Consider the following 19,566-nt stretch of genomic DNA (forward strand, 5'->3'; position numbering starts at 1 on the left):
TTTCTATGAATACTTGGCAGGCCTCAAGGCAGCTGTCCTGTGACATGGAGATTGCTCTCAAAAGACTGCCATTTCAAAGATCGTTTTGGAGAAAGACTAGAAGGCTCAATCTAGATCCCTGGACTCCTGTGAAGTATTGGAGATGATGAGTTCATGTAACCCAGGGAGGTGGCAGGAAGTCAGTCGCCAGCTGATAAGCAGGAAGGAGCAAGGTTAATGGTGGTTTATATCTCTCTAACTTAACTGCAACCTGTAGGCATTAAGCTACCTCTTTGAGCTTTGCTGCAGATAGCCCAAGAGGTTACTTTTTAAAAAACCATGTTATTGAGATATAAGTCCCATATCATACAAGTTACCCATATAAAACTGTATAATTCAGTGTATTTTAGTAAATCAGTACCAATTTCTTCAAAGAACCACTGATCACCATCAGGGATCTTACTCAGGGGAGGCTGAACTCTTATTCAGATGGCATTGCCACTGTTCAAAAGATGTTTGGACTTTCCTGAGAACTGCCTTCAGAGCTTACAGCACATTCCTTTGAATCTTCCCTATGGTGATGAATTTTTATTCTTTGAGGGTGGAGTTGACTTTCTGGAAACAAAGTGTTATTCAGAGCCAGTTCTGTTGAATGAAGCCTGGGATGGAGCCATGTAATAATGTTTGGGGTCAAAAACCAAAGGGTGTTTTTAAAATTTTTATTTATTCTTTTGTGTGGTTTGGAAGCAGGTCCTAAATGGAGTGCAAAAAAATCATTTGACTTTAATCTCTCAAGCTGGTGGTGTTGGATTAATTGACCAATTTTCTGTTAAAAGGAATAAAATGACTTTTTCTCCCTTATTGCACATGGTCTCCTCACTAGAGAGAGAGGGGTCAACAGAACTCTGGGTCAGGAAATTGAAGGGAGGAAAATCCAGGTCCCACCACTTACTAGCTGTTTGACCACAAGTATGCCCCTTCACTTCACCATCTCTCCATTTCTGCCCCTAGAACTGAGGATAATACCATCTACCTTGGATATTAGGTGAAATCATACATGCAAGTCTGCTTTGTAAACAGTTAAGTTGAAAAATACTGTGCACGTGAAAAGGGAGAGTATCTAGTCATAAAATACTTAGTGTAGCCACTTCAAAAAAAAAAAAAAATCTTCCAGAACTGAAAACCATGAGTATTAGGGATTGGGTGGAGATTTTGCTGGAGGCATCAGTTTCTAATAGGGCCACATTTCGGAAAGAGTGAATCTATGAGTCTGTTACTCTGGCTCAATAATCTTGATCAACTTGTCCTTAAGGAGCCCTCGAAGTTCACTTAAGATACATTTTCTGTGTTTCTTTCTTCCTACTCTTCACCTCACTAACTCCCAACCATCCTCCATATTTCAAATATCACTTCCTCATGTACTCCTTCCTTCCTAGGTAATACCCTCCTGACACACAGTGCCACCAAATATATACTTCTTTTCTATGCAAATCTTTTTTTCTGTTTATGATTGTGTATCAATATTTGCCAGAATCTCTGTTTAGGTCAACTCTATACTTCCAGAATCTAGCACTGGCATGAGTAGGTATACAACAAATATTGATTATGTCTATAACCAGATTCTTCTTTAATATCCGTAAGCTTGATGGGATAGTCCACATAAGAGTTCATGCTGTATTTTTCTAAAAATTATTTTGGGGTAGTAAATTTGGAGAAGAGAAAGAGAGATCTTAATTTAGTGGTCACATTCTACTGAGGGGGAAACTGAAGCTTAGAAAAGGAGGTGACTTATTGAATATCAACAAGTAACAAGAATGTACACAACAAGAGCTTCTGTCTATGTTACCTAGAGCCTGGGCACAAAGCAGACTCATGTACACAACCGGCATTCTGTTGTATTTCTTTGAGCAAGTGCCAGGCACTTTGGCATATGGAATCACATTGAATTGTCACAATAGCCCTGTGAATAATGACTGTGCTGTTGGGGTAACTTGAGACTTGAGTCCCCCTGTCTCGCATCCTCTGCACCAGGGCTCCCACTCAGACCTCCTCAAATAAACAAGTAAATGCACTATTCTTGTGCCAGCTATCTTCATAGCTGCAGGTTCAGGCCAAGCACCTCAAGCCACCTTCCAGTCAGATCAGTGATTTAGTCTTATAAGAATTCGAGATCCACCACTCTCTTCGAGGGTGTAGCATTATGCCAAGTTACAGAGGAAGTGACAGAAGCTCAGAGAGGTGGCATGGCTTCCTCAAGGCCACACAGAATGTAAGTGACAAAGCCAGGCTATGAGTCTGCTGCCACAGTTCCAATTCTGTTTTCCCCACAAAGACTGTTTGAGTGAGTGAACAAGCTCTTGGGAAAGAATGTGAGTATTCAGGTCACACTGTGGGAGCCCCTATGAAGAGCCATGTTCTTGTTTCTACAGAGCTGATGGCACTTGGAGCAGGATGCTGATTGCTAATATCTGTGCACAGCCAAGTGTCTCTGGAACCAGGCACTTGACCACTTCGAACTGTAGGCAGGATATTCTGTCAAGAATTTTCAAGTCCATCTCCTTGATTTTACAGCTGAGAAATGGAGGCCCGGAGAAGTACAGTGAATTTCCATGGTCACTCCCTGAGGGCTAGGGACAAGAGTGAGACAATAGCCCAGGTCCACCCCAGCTACTGAGGACCTCTTTATACCTCACTATGTGGAGAATGAGTAAAGAAGGGTATGGATTATAAGGCCCAAGGATACGTAATCATGGAGTAAGAGGATCCTCTGTTGACTGCATTTAGCGCTTAATGTTTGAGAGCAATGGAAAGATTAAATTAGGTTTGACTGGTGAATGATGGGGACAGGACAGCCACCTCCATCACACCCCTCTTGGAATGTGTGGATATGAATAAGGCCACTACTCCATTCCCACCGGAAGTGGTTCACACCTTAGCTGTTATCGGTTATAGCTTAATGACCCTATCCAGTTTCCATTTAATAAGGATTAGTTGATAATCAGCTGAATGGAGGCAGGTGATGTCAGAGGAGGATCATGGGGCCTCCTTACAGCATCCTTCATAATACTTCCTTGGTGCTGTTCATATTTCTCAAAAAAAGTTCATTTGTGCCAACATCACATGGCAGAAAGGACACTTAGATTAGAATCCTGGTTCCATCGTGTGCTATACTCACGCCAGGACTTGGGGCAAGAGGTAAACCCCATTTCAGCTGCAGGAAACCAATGCTCACTGTAAGATGTATCAGTCTGTTTACAAGGGATTTTCAACATTGAGTGCATACTGAATACTTGGGAAGAATACTCAGAATTAAAGGTACTGGGAGCTGCAGTGGGGCTATTTAGAAGCTATTTTTAGCATAAGGAGAGGAGGCAAGGAAGAGGCTCAGGGCCCAGGCAGAAAACGATGCTAACAGATGACAGTGAGGAAACAGAACTGTCTACATCTTACAAAACATGTCATATTTGTCGAGGGGGCTAATATTCCAACTGGAAAGGATGGAACATGGAAAGGGAAATACAGGACGAGGAAATGCTATGCAAGCACAGATATCAGGATGCAGAAACAGTCAATAGATCCCCACAGGACAGGGACAGGCATTTACAAAAGACATGCCAGTTACTGTGTTAGGTGTGCTTTTGACTTCCTTTTTCATATCAACTCTGGAAAACATATATTATATCCATTTTACGGACAAGAAGCCTGTGGTGCAAAGAAAATAAACCATCAGTGCGGAGCCTGATGTGGGGATTGATCTCTCGACCCCTGAGAGACCCATGAGATCATGACCTGAGCAGAAACCAAGAGTTGGATACTTAACTGACTGAGCCACCCAGGGGCCCCAATAGAGACAAGATTTGAACTCACATCTCAGTCTCGTGCTTTTCCTACTAAGAACTTAAGAATACAATTGTAACTCCAATTTCTGAGGAACTGCAGAGAACAATTCCAGAGGACTGAAGATGGATAAATCACTCAGTGTTAGGTAGGAAGGGAAGATGGATATTAGAATTTACATCTGAGTTTGGTATCTATCCCCAAAAAAACTCTACAATTGAGAAATATATATTTTTTTCTCAGCATTTAGAAAAGGAAGCAGTGATCACCAGGAACTGGTATGGATTAGCTAAGAATAAGAAAGGTGAAGGGGTTGCTAGACTAGCAAAGCACTGGGTGCCATTGTGATGATGTGTGTCAATTTCAGCAAGGGACTGGGAAGTTTCCTTCATAATATTTTGGAAGAAAAACTTGAGAAATGAAGGCTGGATGATAGTAAATTTCAACAGCCACACAGCGGTTGAAGAACAGGGTCATCTTAGGTTAGCCACTATGTCTGTCCTTGGCCTCCCTTATAAACATTCTATCAACTGGTTGAAATGAAGACTGAGTTTGTTAAAATGTCTGATGCCATGGGGTCTGGAAAAATTGTTGGATAGGGACCTGGGAGCAAGGCTTCAGTCCAGGAAGGGTGGTTTTAAGATGGGGACACACTCAGGAAACAGCAGCAAGACCCATGATGACCTGAGCTACAAGTTGGGGGGTCAGGTGCAGGGATGTGGAGGTAATGCCATTGTAATAAAGACCACGTAAGTGCTGAGCTGGACCCTCAGCAAGCCTAACTTAGAAGGAGGTCCTGTGAGCATCTCCCACTTCACTTAAGGATAACACGAGTCACAGAGTTTTGAAGAAGAGCTGACCCTGCCAATTGGCAGTGCATGTGCACACGTGTGGGTGTCTGGGGAGAGTCAGGTGACTCCAGATGTGGGGATTGGAGGTAGGCAGAAGTGATATTCAAACTGGAAGAAGAGACACATCAGAGGAATTCATTAGTCATCTTCAAATAATCAATGGGCTTTTTATGTGGAGAAGAATTCATTTGTCTCTTTATTTTACTTATATACAGTTGCTTTTCATGTCTTTCTTCCAAAAAGGTTTTGAAGTCAGTAAAAAGTATTCAAAATCAACTCTGAGTAGCTTCAGAAGTCAGATATAGGGCAAGTGGTGAATAATTGTAAGGTGCCTCCCGAACTGTTTGAGTTACAAAACAAAGGGGTGACCTGCCTGGCCAAGTAGTGACCTTACATTTCTGGAAGTATGCAAGTGCAAGGTGACCAGAGTGACGTGTGAACAGACACACACACACACACACACACACACTTACACTGAGTTGACTCAGTTGGCTTGCTAAGATATCTTCCAGTGCAGTTTTTGTTCATATATATTTAGGTTTGATCTTTCTCTTGTATTTATTGTTTTATTTTCAAGATTTAAAAAATAACAAACACATTGTAGTTTCAACAAACTTTAGCCTCTGGCTCTAGTCACTAGCCCTCTATAGCTAAACCCAAACCTCTGAGAGTTAAGATTGTCTTTTTGGAATGTAGCTAATAAGACCTATCTTTCAGAAACACATAGTAACCATGAGTTTATTATTAAATAATCTCCAGTTATTTTGAAAAGAAGACTAGAGACTGTGGCAGATCCGGGAACAAAATATAAAACAAGACTTTTTCTCCAATGCCCTAGGGCTTGCTTTCTGGGCAACACTACTCTGCATGGACGGGCACTTCCACTCCTCTCTCCTCTGCTCATTTACAGACTTGCCTTGCCCTTGACAGCTCTTTAGCTCCTGGGGGAGGAGTACCGTAAGAGGCTGTTGACATGGCCAAAAGAGGGATTTCACATTTCATCTAGGGACTTTACGTTAAAAGAAAAGGAAAGAGAAATAGAACACGACTCCCTGCTCCCCGCCCAAGCAAGGACAAATCAAGCAGGTATAAAATTACAACCATCAGGCTCTCTCTACCTCCAAGAGTCAGGTTTGCAAATGCAAGAGAACAGACAGCACTTCCTGGGGAAGCTTTCTCTGGCCTCCCCCAAAACATTACCCTTTCCTTTCTCTGACCTCTGTGCATACATCTGCATTGTCATTTATTTCCAGGCTTGTCTGTCTTTAAGAGGCAAAGTGACAGAATGCTTAGAGCGTGCGCCCCGGAGCACGACTGCCTGGGTCCAAATCCCAGGTCTGCCACTTACTGACGGTGGCCCTGGGCAGTTCCCTCGCTGGCACAGTGAGAATAACAGGGTCTACCTCACGGGATTGTTGGGACACATCCTGAGATCATGATGCCTTCAAAAGCCTGTGCTGTGATGACAGGGGTTGATAAGATGGGCTTTGTGATCTGACCTGCCTGGGTTCAAGTTCTTGAGTTGTGTTATGGCATTCTGTAGTTAACCTGTCTTAGCCTCAGCCTTCCTGCTATAACCACAATCTGTCTCAGAGGGGTTGTTGTGCGGCTGATGCAGGGAACATGTCTGGCCTGTGACACTCATGGAAGACTGTTCACTGGAATGGGGGTTTTCAGGGCAGGGGGCTTGTGCTAAGTCCTCACTCTAAGCTCCTAGCCTGGAGCTGGACATAGTAGGAGCTGTTGAATCTATGGACTCTGGCTCTCTTGGCTAACCATCTCCGTGCCCTCCCCCAGCATGCACACACGCACGCACGCACGCACGCACACGCACGCACGCAGGCATTTCCCTTCTCCCTAAGCTACGCACGCACGCGCACGCACGCGCACGCACGCACGCATTTCCCTTCTCCCTAAGCTACACGCACACGCACACGCACACGCACACGCACACGCATTTCCCTTCTCCCTAAGCTGCTCTACTGAGCTGAAGGGAGCTATGTCATTTTCAAGGATCTGATTCAGCTTCTAGGGCCTGTTGCTACAAGTATGAGGTCCCTCATCAGCTGTGCCACCTCCCTGGAAAGGCATGCAAAGTGAGTTCCAAATTTGCATTTTGGCCTGAGGAAAAGGGTGTGGAGGTATTTTTTTTCCCCCTTTTGATTGTTAAATAACACTTCTTACCCAGGCCCAGAGACCATTTCTCCAAACAGAGGTACAGGTGAGGCTGGTTATTCTTTTTGAAACTCCACGCAGCTCTAATGAGTGCCGCATGTGTCACAGTTAACAGGCTTCTCGCTGAGTTGTCAGCACCACAGAAGATGATAGACCTTAATGCCACATTTTAGAGAGGCACGGAACTCCAGGGCTGGAAGGCATACTGGAGAGTATCTTTCTTATCCAGTGGTTCTCAAACTTTACTGGGTTTTAAGAGCCTTTGGAGCTCATGCTATTCATACATATTACCTAGTCTCAACCCTCAGAGATTATAATTCAGTAGGTCTGTTGGGGAGAGAGGGGTCCGGAATTTTAAATAAATAAACTAAGTGATTGTGATACAGGTAGGTACACAGATGATACTCTGAGAAACACTAGAATCTCTTTCCGTAGGTGGAGAAAACTTGGTCCCAGTCATCATATAACTCACCCAAACAGTTAGTGGTAAGGCTGGGAATGGACCTCAGGTCTATTAGCATCTAGTGCCTTTTCAGTATTTGACCTGAGTCCATTGGTTCTTCCTGTGTTTACATCTTCAAGCACTTTAGAGTAAGTCTGTGCAGAGAAAAGCATTGAATTTGTCTCAGAGAGAAACAAGGCTCCTCTGTGGCCTTAGTCTTGTTTTCTCTGGGAGACTCGCTTTTCCCAGTGGACTCCCTTTCTTGGCTGTCAGGTTCACTTGACAGGAATTGCTGCAAGGGTTCTTCACCTTCAGGCCTGCAGCAAAATTGAGAGGTGCAGATTGTTCAAGTTGGTAAGCATGGTTATCATGTAACTTTTAACCAAGCCTGTCCAGATTCCCACTGCAGAGCATCACAAGGAGGGGGAAGTTAAAGTCTTAGTTAAATTTGCCTGTGCTCCTTCTGTTCAGAAGCCAAACTTACTCTCCAGAGAAACACTCACCAAATCTTCAGAGACTTCCTGATTGTTTATGTCAGTTGTCAAAAAGTTACAGCCCACAGGCCAAATCTGGCCCACCATCTGGTTTTGTAAATAAAGTTTTATAGGAAAACAGCTATGGACATTTGTTTACATATCATCTCTGGCTGCTTTTGTGCAAAATGGCAGAGTTGCAGTAGAGACCATATGGTGTAAAAAGCCTAACATATTTTCCATCTGGCCTTTTACAGAAAGACTTTATTGACCCTTGGCTTATATTGTTACTTGGGGCACTCCCAGGGGCCATGGGATGCATAATGCCAATTCAACTTGAACATGCAAAACAGCCTCCAATAAGAGCCATGATATACTCTACAACATTCTTCACCACCTCATAGTGTAGCTTCTATTGATGATGAAATCACAACAACCTAGACTATCTTGGTTTACAGTCCTGGTCATTTCGGAAGCTGATTCAATAGGCTAATGACATTTTTGTTAGGTGATGTGATTTTTTTACTTCAAGTGATGTATTGAAGGGTGTTGTATCAAAGTATAACCTAAGTCAGGCTTGATAAGACATGATGTTGCCTTTTTTTTTTATTAAGTGCTAGGCATCTTCTTCTCCCCCCTAATCTTCTTCATTCTCACCCACCATTCAGTGAGTAGTTTTGCATCATGTATGCATGGCTATGTCACTACCTTCTTTGATCCAACATCATTGTGAAAGCAGGTGTAGAAGGGCTGGATCCAGAGCAGAGGGATGCTCCCAGAAGCAGATTGTTTTTCCTTCCCATTCTTGTTGTTGCCTAGCAATAATTTGGGAGTGTCAAGAGAGATTCCAGGGACCTGAGGATTTGGCACAAAATGATTTGTGAGCCATTTTTGAGAGATGATCCCTGAGTTATATTTTTCATTGCACCTCTCAATTTCATATATGCTTGTATATTCACACACACTTTGGCCATTTAGATGATTTGTACTATAAGGAGAGATGTGGTGTATAAACTCTTCACCAAAGAGTTTTTATTGGGAGACAAGAACAAAGTAAAATAAAATATCATTATCATGATAGGTGTTCCTCTAGGAGACAGAATTTCAAACCTGCTTTTTACAGGAAGACTGACCTCATATTTAAGCCCATGGGGATTGAAGTTAGAACATCTGACTCGAAATAATAATAATATCTACTTTATAGGATGTTTCTGTGGATTAAATAAGAACATTTATTTGCAGCGTAGGCATGGCAGTTGGTGCTCCATGAGACTATTTCTTGATGATGATGATGATGATGATGATGATGTCATGTTATCCCCAGCAGAGATTAAATTGGGTAGGGCATTAAAGCTGTTCTCTTACTCAGTACACATGGCAGAAGGAGAATTTGGAAAGTGATATTAGTTGTGGCTGATGGGCCCTCCTTAATGACTTCTCTTTATTCATGTCCTTTATCCTATAACTTGAAGTCCTTCTCCTCTGACTTTGGACTAAGAGTGACCTCCACTTTGGTTATTAGCATGCTATTAAACGGCCACAAGTAGAGACTTGGAAAGCCCTTGAGTGTCTCCTCTGTCCTTGCATGATTGAGTTTGCTTGAATATAGAATCCTACCAATTCCATGGAACTGAGCCTAGATCAGCCTGCTGGAGGATGAGAGATCAGGCAGGACTGAGTTGCCACAACCAGAGTCACTTTGGACCAGTCCACCCCCAAGCATGACACAGAAGCTCAGCCAAGATCAGCAAAACTGCCTACCTACCTCTCAGCTGACTGCAAATGCATGAGTGAGCCCACCAAGTTCAACCCGGATCAGCAAAATTTCCCAGATAACCTCTAAGTTCATGAGAAATAATATATGGCTGTCCTTTAAAGCTACTAAATTATGGACTTGTTTGTTAAATAGCAAAAAGTTACTGAAGGAGAGTTTGGAGTATCCACTCAGTACTAGTAGATGAATAGTTCATGAAGGAAATTAGTTTGAAACCTTCTGGGGTCATCAGATGCTTTCCTTCCCTATACAAATGGGGGTGGTCTAGAAGCCCAGAAATGAAAATCATGCAAATTAGCATGTGTTTCCTTTGTCAGAGTATCAACCCAATCCATAGGGATGGCTAATTAATAAATACTGTGATTGCTAATATGGTAAAATTGAGGATATATTCTGAAGTATTTATCACTGCTTACAGAAAAGAAATCTCCTGGAAAGAGACACACCTAATTCAGGCTAAAAATAGCACAGCTGAATTTCTGGGAAAGAAGACAAGAGTTTGGAGGAAAAAAATATTCAGCCAAAAAAAAAAAAAAGTGGTTTTCTTTTTCTGTAGACATCATGGGCTTCCTGAATGCCTGTGTCAACTTGTTAGTGATAAGGAAGGCTGCATGACATACTATTATAGCTTAACGTGCAGCAAGAGACAGATTGGTTTCTAAAGGGAGAGCAGAAAAGCAGAAAGAGAAGCCATGGGTGAGAGGGATAGTATCACCCAGCTTTGATGCTGTGCTTTGTGGGTGATTCAGTGCTTGCTGATAGGGTTGAAGAGCTCTGCACCCTAGCCAAATTTAAGCATTGGAACATCAAAGCAGTGAGGAGTTGCTGCCAAGGGCTCTTTACCCTCAGGCCTGCAGCAAAATTGTGAGGTGCCGATTGTTCAAGTTGGTAAGCATCATGTGACAAAGAATCAGGGTTAGTTACAGAGAGTGTACAAGTATATACCATTCCTTCATTTACTCATACAATTCTGTTATATATTATGAGCCCGTAAGTGTGGTATAAAGTTTTCATTCACACCTCCACTCATTGAAGATATTTATTGGGCCAGATAATGTGCTATATCCTCGAAATACAAAAATGGGAAAGAACATGGTCTATAACTTATACAAATATATAGGCTATGGGGAAGAGACAGAGAAAAAAACTGGCAGTGACCATGTTGAAAACTATCATGAAGGGGATTTGAAGTATTGCTTTTTCCTCCATCAAGTTCTGAGTCTGTTGAGAGGCACAGAAGAGAAACACATGGATAAGCAACATGTCATCTCTGATAGTGATACAGACTGGATTGGAGGAGATGATAGCAGATCAGTCACCCAGAGGTCTCACTAATGATGCTTGAGGCCAGAATTAAATTGGGATTGATACGCACTCAGTTTTATGTCTACCTTTCTTCATTTTTGTCTTTCGTCTTATCAGCAAAATGGGAAGGAAAATTGCTGCTGTAGTTGGTGATTGAGAATCTGGATGTTTAAGGATAAAAATAATGTTATTTTTAGATATGTCTTAATTGATTTTAGTTTAATATTTCTGCCTCCCCACATCATGTTTGCTAGTATAGCACAGGGAATGGTGGGGAGAGGGTTGGGTGCTCTTGGGAAGGAGGAGGATCCCGTGTAGGGAAAGACTCCCTCTCTTTGAGCCCAGAGGACTGAGAAGGAAGCCAGAGATGAGAGAGGAAGGCAGTCAGGAATAAAACTCTGCTTCCTTCTCTGGAGGTGGAAGGAGATGTGCTGGCTAGATATCAGGGACTATGCAGGGCAGAGAGCCCTGGTCCATGCCTCTGCTGAGGACTCAAAGAAGACACCATAATGCAGAGCAACCACAAGCCAATAAGTTGGATGTGGTTTAAGAGAACGGTCTGGGGGCACCTGGATGGCTCAGTCGGTTAAGCATCTGACTCTTGGTTTCGGCTCAGGTCATGATCTCATGGCTGTGGGACTGAGCCCCGCACTGGGCTCCGTGCTCAGCAAGGAGTCTCCTTGAGGATTCTCTCCCTCTGTCCCTCCCCCTACTTGTGCTCCCTTTCTCTTTCTCTCTCTCTCAAATATAACTGAAACAACTGTGGCAAGTCGCCTGTTGTGAACTGCAGCTCCGATCATGATCTGATGATTGTGAGATCGAACCCCCAGGGGGCTCCAGTGCTCAGCACGGAGTCTGCTTGGAGTTTCTCTCCGCATGTCCCCCTGTGTCTCCCCCCACCCCCCGCGCTTGCTCTCTTTAAATAAATCTTAAAAAAAATACTTATCAAGACAATCAAGAAAGGCAGACTATATATTAAAATATAAAAAATAAGTGTCTATTAATTGTAGGTAGAACATCATAAAAATAAATAAATAAATAAATCTTATTAAAAAAAAGAGAGAGAGAGAGAGAATGGTCTGGCATAAAGAGGGTTTTTATCAGCAGTCCTGAGATTCACTAGGTTCCAGTACAGCAGAAAGAACACTAAGTTTGGAGATTCACTAGGTTCCAGTACAGCAGAAAGAACACTAAGTTTAGAGCCATTGGGTCTGTAATGGAGCCAAATGAGGAGACCCTTTGACAGAAGCCAAGGGATGGCTTCCTGGGCCAGGGCTGGAGGAAGAGAGTATTCTAGACTCAGAGATTCTGTATTGTCATTGAGAATAGACACTGTTATGGGGCAAATGGAATGAAGGCATCTGACTCACTGAGCTAAGAAAATTCTACAGACGAGTTCATTATTCATGGATGTTAGTGTCAATGTCCCTCATACCCAAGAATGAAGTAAAACCAAGGAAACCTGATAAAACGCTGCCCACCGTACACTCAAATATCAGACCCGGGGAATTGCCTTCCACACAGTTCCATGGGGTCATGGCAGCCATTCTGCCATATAGCCAGAAATGAGCAAGGGTGGGGAGAAGACCAGGGAAAAGAGCAGTTATTTCAAGGAGATGGCCTTAAATATAAATGAATGATTTAACAACTGATTAGATTCACTTTTCAACTTGCATGGACTACATTTAAAGATATTTGGCAAATTGGGGTTCATGTGAAGAAGAGTAAAGTAACAGTAGAGAAATAAAATAGCCAAAAAATTCTTTGTTCATTGAAGTTTAATTCCACTATAGAACTTCATTCTCTCTGGTGGTCCATAATTCATCTATTATTTGCCTAGGTCACTACAATCTTGTGACTAGGATGGTAAGTTCGGTTAAAAGTGAGTACACTGTGTATTATTTGCTATGTAACTTGATGTCGGGGGAATAGTAGGTATTTGATGAATGTTATGAAACATGAATGTTTCCTTCTACTATTTAGCATATCCAAATTATAATCAAGGTCCTAGCAAAGGCATGAAAGGGTTGACATTTGGTTTGGGTTCATCTCACTCCTGCTCCAACACTGTCTCTCAGAATCTGTTCTTGGCCTTTCTCCAACCAACTTTAAGTGAGAAGAAATGATCAGAATCTCATTTAGACTAACAAGTGGCAGATAACAATGCATTATATCCTGTCTCCTACAGATACTGGTCCATTAACTGATTCCAGCCCTTGGCCTTAGGATCGGCCAATTCCCACCATGGGGTGGGACCTACTGGGACAGATGGAAGAGAGATCTTAGGTTGGGAGACTCTTCAAATTACGCATGAATAACACTAGGTTTTTCTGCTTAGGTGAATGCCCCTGCTTCAATAGTAAGCTTTGCCCATAATAACTAACTGGTAATACAGAGATTTTCATGGTACACAGACAACCCTCTGTCTTAATCCCCAAAAAGGGAAAGAAAAATCTAGTCTTGGAGTTTTAAATTTCCACCCCAAGTGAGCTTTCTAGTATTTTTCTTTTCTTTTTTTTTTTAAGCCCAATTTCTTTGCTTCCTCCTTGTGAATGAAGTATCACACAGGCATGGGTTTCTGAAGGTTATCTATAACTTTGCCTAAAATGGCCATAATTGGAGAAATGAAATAGTGCTAACTGCAAAGCCTGAATAACGTTATAACATTATGCAAAATGAAGGCACTTTAGAAGAATAAAGGAATGATGACAATGCAAATCAGAGCCAGCGAAGGTCAGACGTTTTGCATAAAGTGCCTCGCAATCTAATTCATGTGAACTTCGCCCGAGGAGAGAAAAGTGACTTATTAAAGCACAGTGCTTTTTCAAAGAGTATGTGAGGCTCTGGATCTGCTTACCAGTCCCACAGGCGGCCATGAGGATTGGATGAGGATCTGGGTATAGGTGTAGCCAAGCTGAAATTATAGAACCTTTGTTCGGAAATAAAATATCTCAACCCTGTGATTGCATTCAAGTTGGCTTTCTTAACCCTCTGATGGATGAACTAATGGGTGGTTGCTTAGGAAACAGGCCTAGGAAGTTATTTACAGTTATTTACAGGTTACCATGTTTATTACCATCTTTTATTCTCAGAACCATGTGAAGCAGAAGGCTTTAGTTTATTCTCTTTACAATTGAGGCTACTGAGGCTCAGAAATTTAAAGGCATTTGCTTGTGAGACTTGTAAATGTTGGAGCAGATATGTAAACTCTGTTAGACTCTGAGGTCTAAGGTGAATCCACTGTGTCATACAGCCTAGAAGGAACTATTGTCTGTACCTCAGAAGATCAGATCCTTGCACTTAGAGGTAGGTCTTACACATGGTAGCAGGATTCTTTAGCTTGACTTTATAGCATCTTTAGTCCCCTCACATCTAATGGCTGTCTTTGTTTCTCCTTCTATACCAGGCTCCCTTGCTCTAGGACGGAGGTCCAGACTACTTCTGGGCTTTAACTTCCCATCCTCTTTTCTGGCTCAGTAGAGAGGGTAGAACCTACACAGAGTGCCATTGAGGGACTCCAGTGTGACACAGAGCAGGAAGTGCTGTATAGAGCTAAAACCATAGACCAAGGGTCAGGCTTCCTGGATTGGACCTCCAGTTCCACCATTTACTAACAATGTGACCTGAGGCAATTTTCCTTATCTCTAAAAATGGGGTAATACAAATATCTAGCTCAAAAAGTAGTATAAGGAAGAAAACAATCAGCTATTTAAAGTTCTTATTATAGTGACTTGCACTGCAGTGGAGATTCTATAGATGTCAACTCTCATATTTTACAAAAACTCTTAACACCCCATTGGCAAGCTCAAGCCTAGGATAAATTCTCCACCATGACCGGAACCAAGAAAGAGTCCCTACCTTTCTCTCAAAAAGGTTATATATGTGGTCAGTCTCACACAGACTAGCCTGATCATTAGAACCACCCAAAGTGCTAGGTAAATATGCAGAGTCTCAGTGTCATCTTAGAACAGCAATCTGAGCTGCACGGGAAAACTTAAGGAGGTTTTCAAAAATACGCTTGTCTGGATGCCACCCAGGACCCACCCCCAGAGCAGCTAAACCAGCCAGGCTTGTGAGCTGTAGCAGGGTTTTAGCAAACATACCTTATTCCTCATCAGGCAAAGGTACCAAAGGCAAGTCCTCACTGAGAAGTTTGTCTTTTGGCCCTGTGTATAAAACCCTATGAGGAAAGCTTGCTTGGCTGGTTAAACCAAGACCATTAGCCCCTGGGAAGTGGAATTCTTTTTGTATAATTTACACAAATCAATAATTCATAGAATACTACAGGAGAGGACATTGGCTTTGGCAGCACTGTAAGTGCCAGAGGAATTCGATAGAGGAAAAAAAAGCACACATGTTACAGGGGAAAGAGAGAAATTCTTGGGCTCCAGATAGACTTGAGCTCAAACTATAGAGTAACAAAGTTACTCTAGGGCAGCTGGGTGGCTCAGTCAGTTAAGAGTCTGCCTTCAGACTCTGCCTCACCTAGGTCATGATCCCAGGGTCTTGGGATCGAGCCCCGCACAGGGCTCGCTGCTCAGCGGGGAGCCTGCTTCTCCCTCTCCTTCTGCCCCTCCCTCTGCTCATGCTCTCTCTCTCTCTCATGCTCTCTCTCAAATAAATAAATAAATAAAATCTTCTAAAAAAAAGGCATTAAAATAGTTACTCTATTATGCAGAATGTTAACTATTTGGCAGGGTCGTTGTGAGAATTATCTACGGTATTCATGGCTGGCTTCTAGTAAACATTCAGTTTTCTGTGGGTTAACATCTTCAGAAATAGCTTTCTGGAGACCATTCAGAAGACTTAAGCCAAGCCTTAAAGAAAGAGAAGTTTTTATGTTATAAATATATACTTATAAGAGACCAATATTCTCTTATTTGCAACCCAGAACATTCCTGATATACATGGCTAAAGCCATGATATACATGGCTAGTACTTTCTTTTCCTTCTCTAAAAAACATGGCCTTCTTGATCCTCTTCATTTAATTACACTCACAAATCTCTGCGAAGAAGGACTCAGAAGGAACCCTTTGTTTGGTAGAGAGATGGGTAAGACAAGAAGGAGACCTTGATCCACTAGGGTGTTTCTTCCAGGAAATACTTCTCAAATGTTCCTATTTATAGCACGCATTTCTTCTGCAGCTTTTAAGAAAGGTCACCTGGGGCCCGGCCAAGTGGGAATGACAATTACCTGGTTGAGACTAATGATTCATCCAATTTCTGGAAACTACACCAATGCCCCCCAGAAGAGAGCCAGTTCATTGTTTCAATACAATGTGAAGCATTTCCAACAGTTTGCTCAGCGTCTCCTACCAGACCATAACAGTTAAATTCCTCCTGAAACCCAAATGAGCTTGAGCATTCTGAGGGGATTGGGGGTTGGGGATTGGGGTAGATGATTCCTTTGCCACTTCAGGTATAAGCCATTATACATGGGCATTGCTGCGCATGGCTATTAGTGAAAAATTTGCTTTCATCAAGTTTCAGGGAATAGAAGGGTATGAATCATACCAAAATTGTACATTCTCTTGAAACCACCATGTGTGTGGTGTAACACACTTCCCATTGTTGCTGCTCAAATATCAGAGGGTATTTTCCTGGATCCAGGGTCAGCAAGAACAGTGTATGCTAATAGATGGAGGATGTGAGTATCCACACAGTATGGTCTACAGGGCCCGTAAAGATTGCTGTCCTAGAAGTTTTCTCCCATCCTGGTGTTCCAGTGTTAGAAATTCCTGCCTTTCATGGCTTTTCATTCTTTTTTAAATACTTACACTGTTAAGAGAGGTTGACACATGACATAGCTTACTAAGTAAGGCATAGGTCAGATGAATTTGACCCTCCGCCCTCAGCTAGAGGACCCAGACAAACAAGGCAGGAATTTCTAGCCGTGTTGTTTCTTTTCTTGTTTCACACACTTGCTCTGTACTTTTTTACCCCGATCCCCTTGATCACATGTTCTGGACTGGATGTACTTCCCCATCTGTATCTGCCTATATGGTATTGACCATCAGTATTTAGCTCAAGATGTGGTTCAAGAGTCCTTTCCTCCATGAAGCTTCCAGCATACCTGCTCAGAATTAATGCTTCTTTCACTGCCTTCATGCTCCGTGACTCATGCACTGCTCCATTTACTCCTTCCTCATTCATCTTTCACCATCCCTGCCCTTGTGGGGTTTAGAAAGGGAAATAGAGGTTAATCCACGAATCACACTATTCAATATGAAATTATGACTCTGTAAAGCATTGTAATGACGAGGTGTTTGGCTACGAGAGAATATTATAAGGGAATTTGACCTGGTCGGATCAATGAGGGCTTCCCTGTGGAAGGGAGGATTGAGCTGTGATCAGAAGGCACATGCAGTTGACTCTGGGCACTCACGGGATTGTAGATTGTTAGGAGGATTATGCAAGGCAATGAATGCCCTTCAGGGGTTTCTAGCACGTGGTACATGCTCAATAAATGGTGCCCGGTATGGTTACTGGTATCATGGTTTTATTATTATGATTGTAAAGTGCTACCATATTCTCTAGTATGGCCTTTTGACCTTTCACAAAGTAGGCTAAAGTCACCTAGATATAAGGTCCATCCATGATCCAATTCTTTTGGGGGCTCAGTTTTTATGCTGTGGTATGTGGGATGGAAAAAGCAACTGTGCTGATAAACCACATGCCTAATGTTGATATCATTTCTTCACTCTCCCTCCTAAGTCATGGATTTTTGGTTTCTGGCCACTATTATAAGTTGAAAAGTAGAAATCTTATTTCAATGTTTATGAAAATTTTAAATGTGCATATCATTTGATCCAGCAATTTTCCTTCTAGAATCTAATCTATGGAAATACATGTATGCCTAAAAATAAAGTCCAAGATGGTTCATTGCAGCATTATTTATAACAAAAAATACCAGAAATAATATAAATGCACAACAAGTAGAATGTGGTTCTGTACATCTATGTGCTATCTATGAAAGATAGTGTTTTAAAAAAATGAGGCAGATCTTTATGAACTGACATATCAAAAAGTCCAAGGCATAGTTGAAAGTGAAAATGAAGTAAATCACATCTAGTATGATCCCTTTCTTGAAAAACAAAGCTAAAAGCAAAACGGTTTGTGAATCACAGAGATAACGAATAGTGTGATGGTTAAGAGAGCATGCCCTGAAGTCAGAAGACCTGGGTTGAAATCCCAGTGCTACTACTTTCTAACTGGGTGAGTTTGGATAAGTTATTTAACTGCCCTGGCATCAGTTTCTCCATTTTTAAAATGGGGGTAAAAATAGTATATACCTTAGAGGAATGTTTTGAGGATTAAATAATTTAGTATGTACAAAGTGCTTAGAATATTGCTATACTTCAAGGACTTATATGTAATTACTGTTACTATTCTTAAACATATATGTAAGCACACAGAAAAAGGACCATAGAGAGATTGCAGATTTTTCAGTAGGTTATAGATTAGTAAAAACAGGTAACACCTAAGTTCCTGCTTCATTTAACCAAGGATATGCGATGTAAGGAAGGCAAGCATGACCCCATGTAGCTCACCTTGTCATGACTTTCATGTCGCTCTGGACCCTTGGATCCTCATTGGATCCAAAGCTGAAGGTGACATACTCCTCCTAGGTAGGGCTCCACCATGTTGAAAAAGTGTTGAGAATGTTCACTGTGAGAGAAGGACATACCTTACCAACCTGGGCATCTTGATGTAAGGGAGAGTTTGCAGATCTTCAGGCTCTCCTGGATGACATGAACTGAACTCAGTTTTAGGGATGCCATGTTCTCCTACTGGGGAGAAAGCACAATGAGCACCTTGGTGTCTTTCCAAAAATAGTGTACCTGCACCCAGCTTTTCAACGAATCAGAAAACATTTCCTCTCATTCTGTCCCACCACATGGCTGTGCTTTCGTCATTTTTGTCCTGGATGACTTTGCCATTGAGTTTGCCCCAAGAACACAAATCCATTTTCCTGCTTACTTCCACTAAACTGCTGATGATGGGAAGGCGACAGGGAGAGGGCAATCCAGAGAGGGACTTTCACTTGTTAGTCCTTATATTTCTTGATGGTTGGATGTTTTTGCAATGAGAAAATATCACGTGTGAGTTACTTGTGTGCACTCTTTACATAAAAGAAAGGAGTTCTTGCCTTCTGTCTCATAGCATCTACCTATACAGTTCATATTTGGGAGGTCAAACAGTATAACAAGAGGTCAAGCTCCATAGCTCTTCTTCTAATTCTAACAGAATAACCTTATTTAGTTTTTTTTTTAAATTTTTAGTGTTCAAATGTTTATATACAGAAAAGTAAAGATTACATTATAATGGGTGCTTATAACTTGCTTTAACACTTCCTAACATTTTGCTGCATTTACTTTATCCCTTTTTTTTTTAACATTTGCTTATTATTTTAAAGAAGTTTATATTTTAAAGCAAATTACAGACATGATTTACTCTCAAGTATTTCAGAATGCAACTGTAAAAAATATTAGGCTATTATCTTACATAATAAGAATACAATTATCATACCCATCAAAATTAACAGTAATTTCCTAGTGGCATGTAATGCCAAGCCCAAATTCAAATGTCTTCAGTTATCTTTCATAGCTGATTTGTTCAGACCGCACAGTGCATTACTGCACCGGGGAGTCTTCTTTGGCTTTCTGAAAGGCATTTGAAGGGCATCAGGATTAGGAGGAAAGATAGCAAGTGGCCTTGCTTTCCTTGGGT

Source organism: Leptonychotes weddellii, chromosome 4 (genome assembly GCF_054177405.1).
Source record: "Leptonychotes weddellii isolate Sample4059 chromosome 4, ASM5417740v2, whole genome shotgun sequence".
NCBI lineage: Eukaryota > Metazoa > Chordata > Mammalia > Carnivora > Phocidae > Leptonychotes > Leptonychotes weddellii.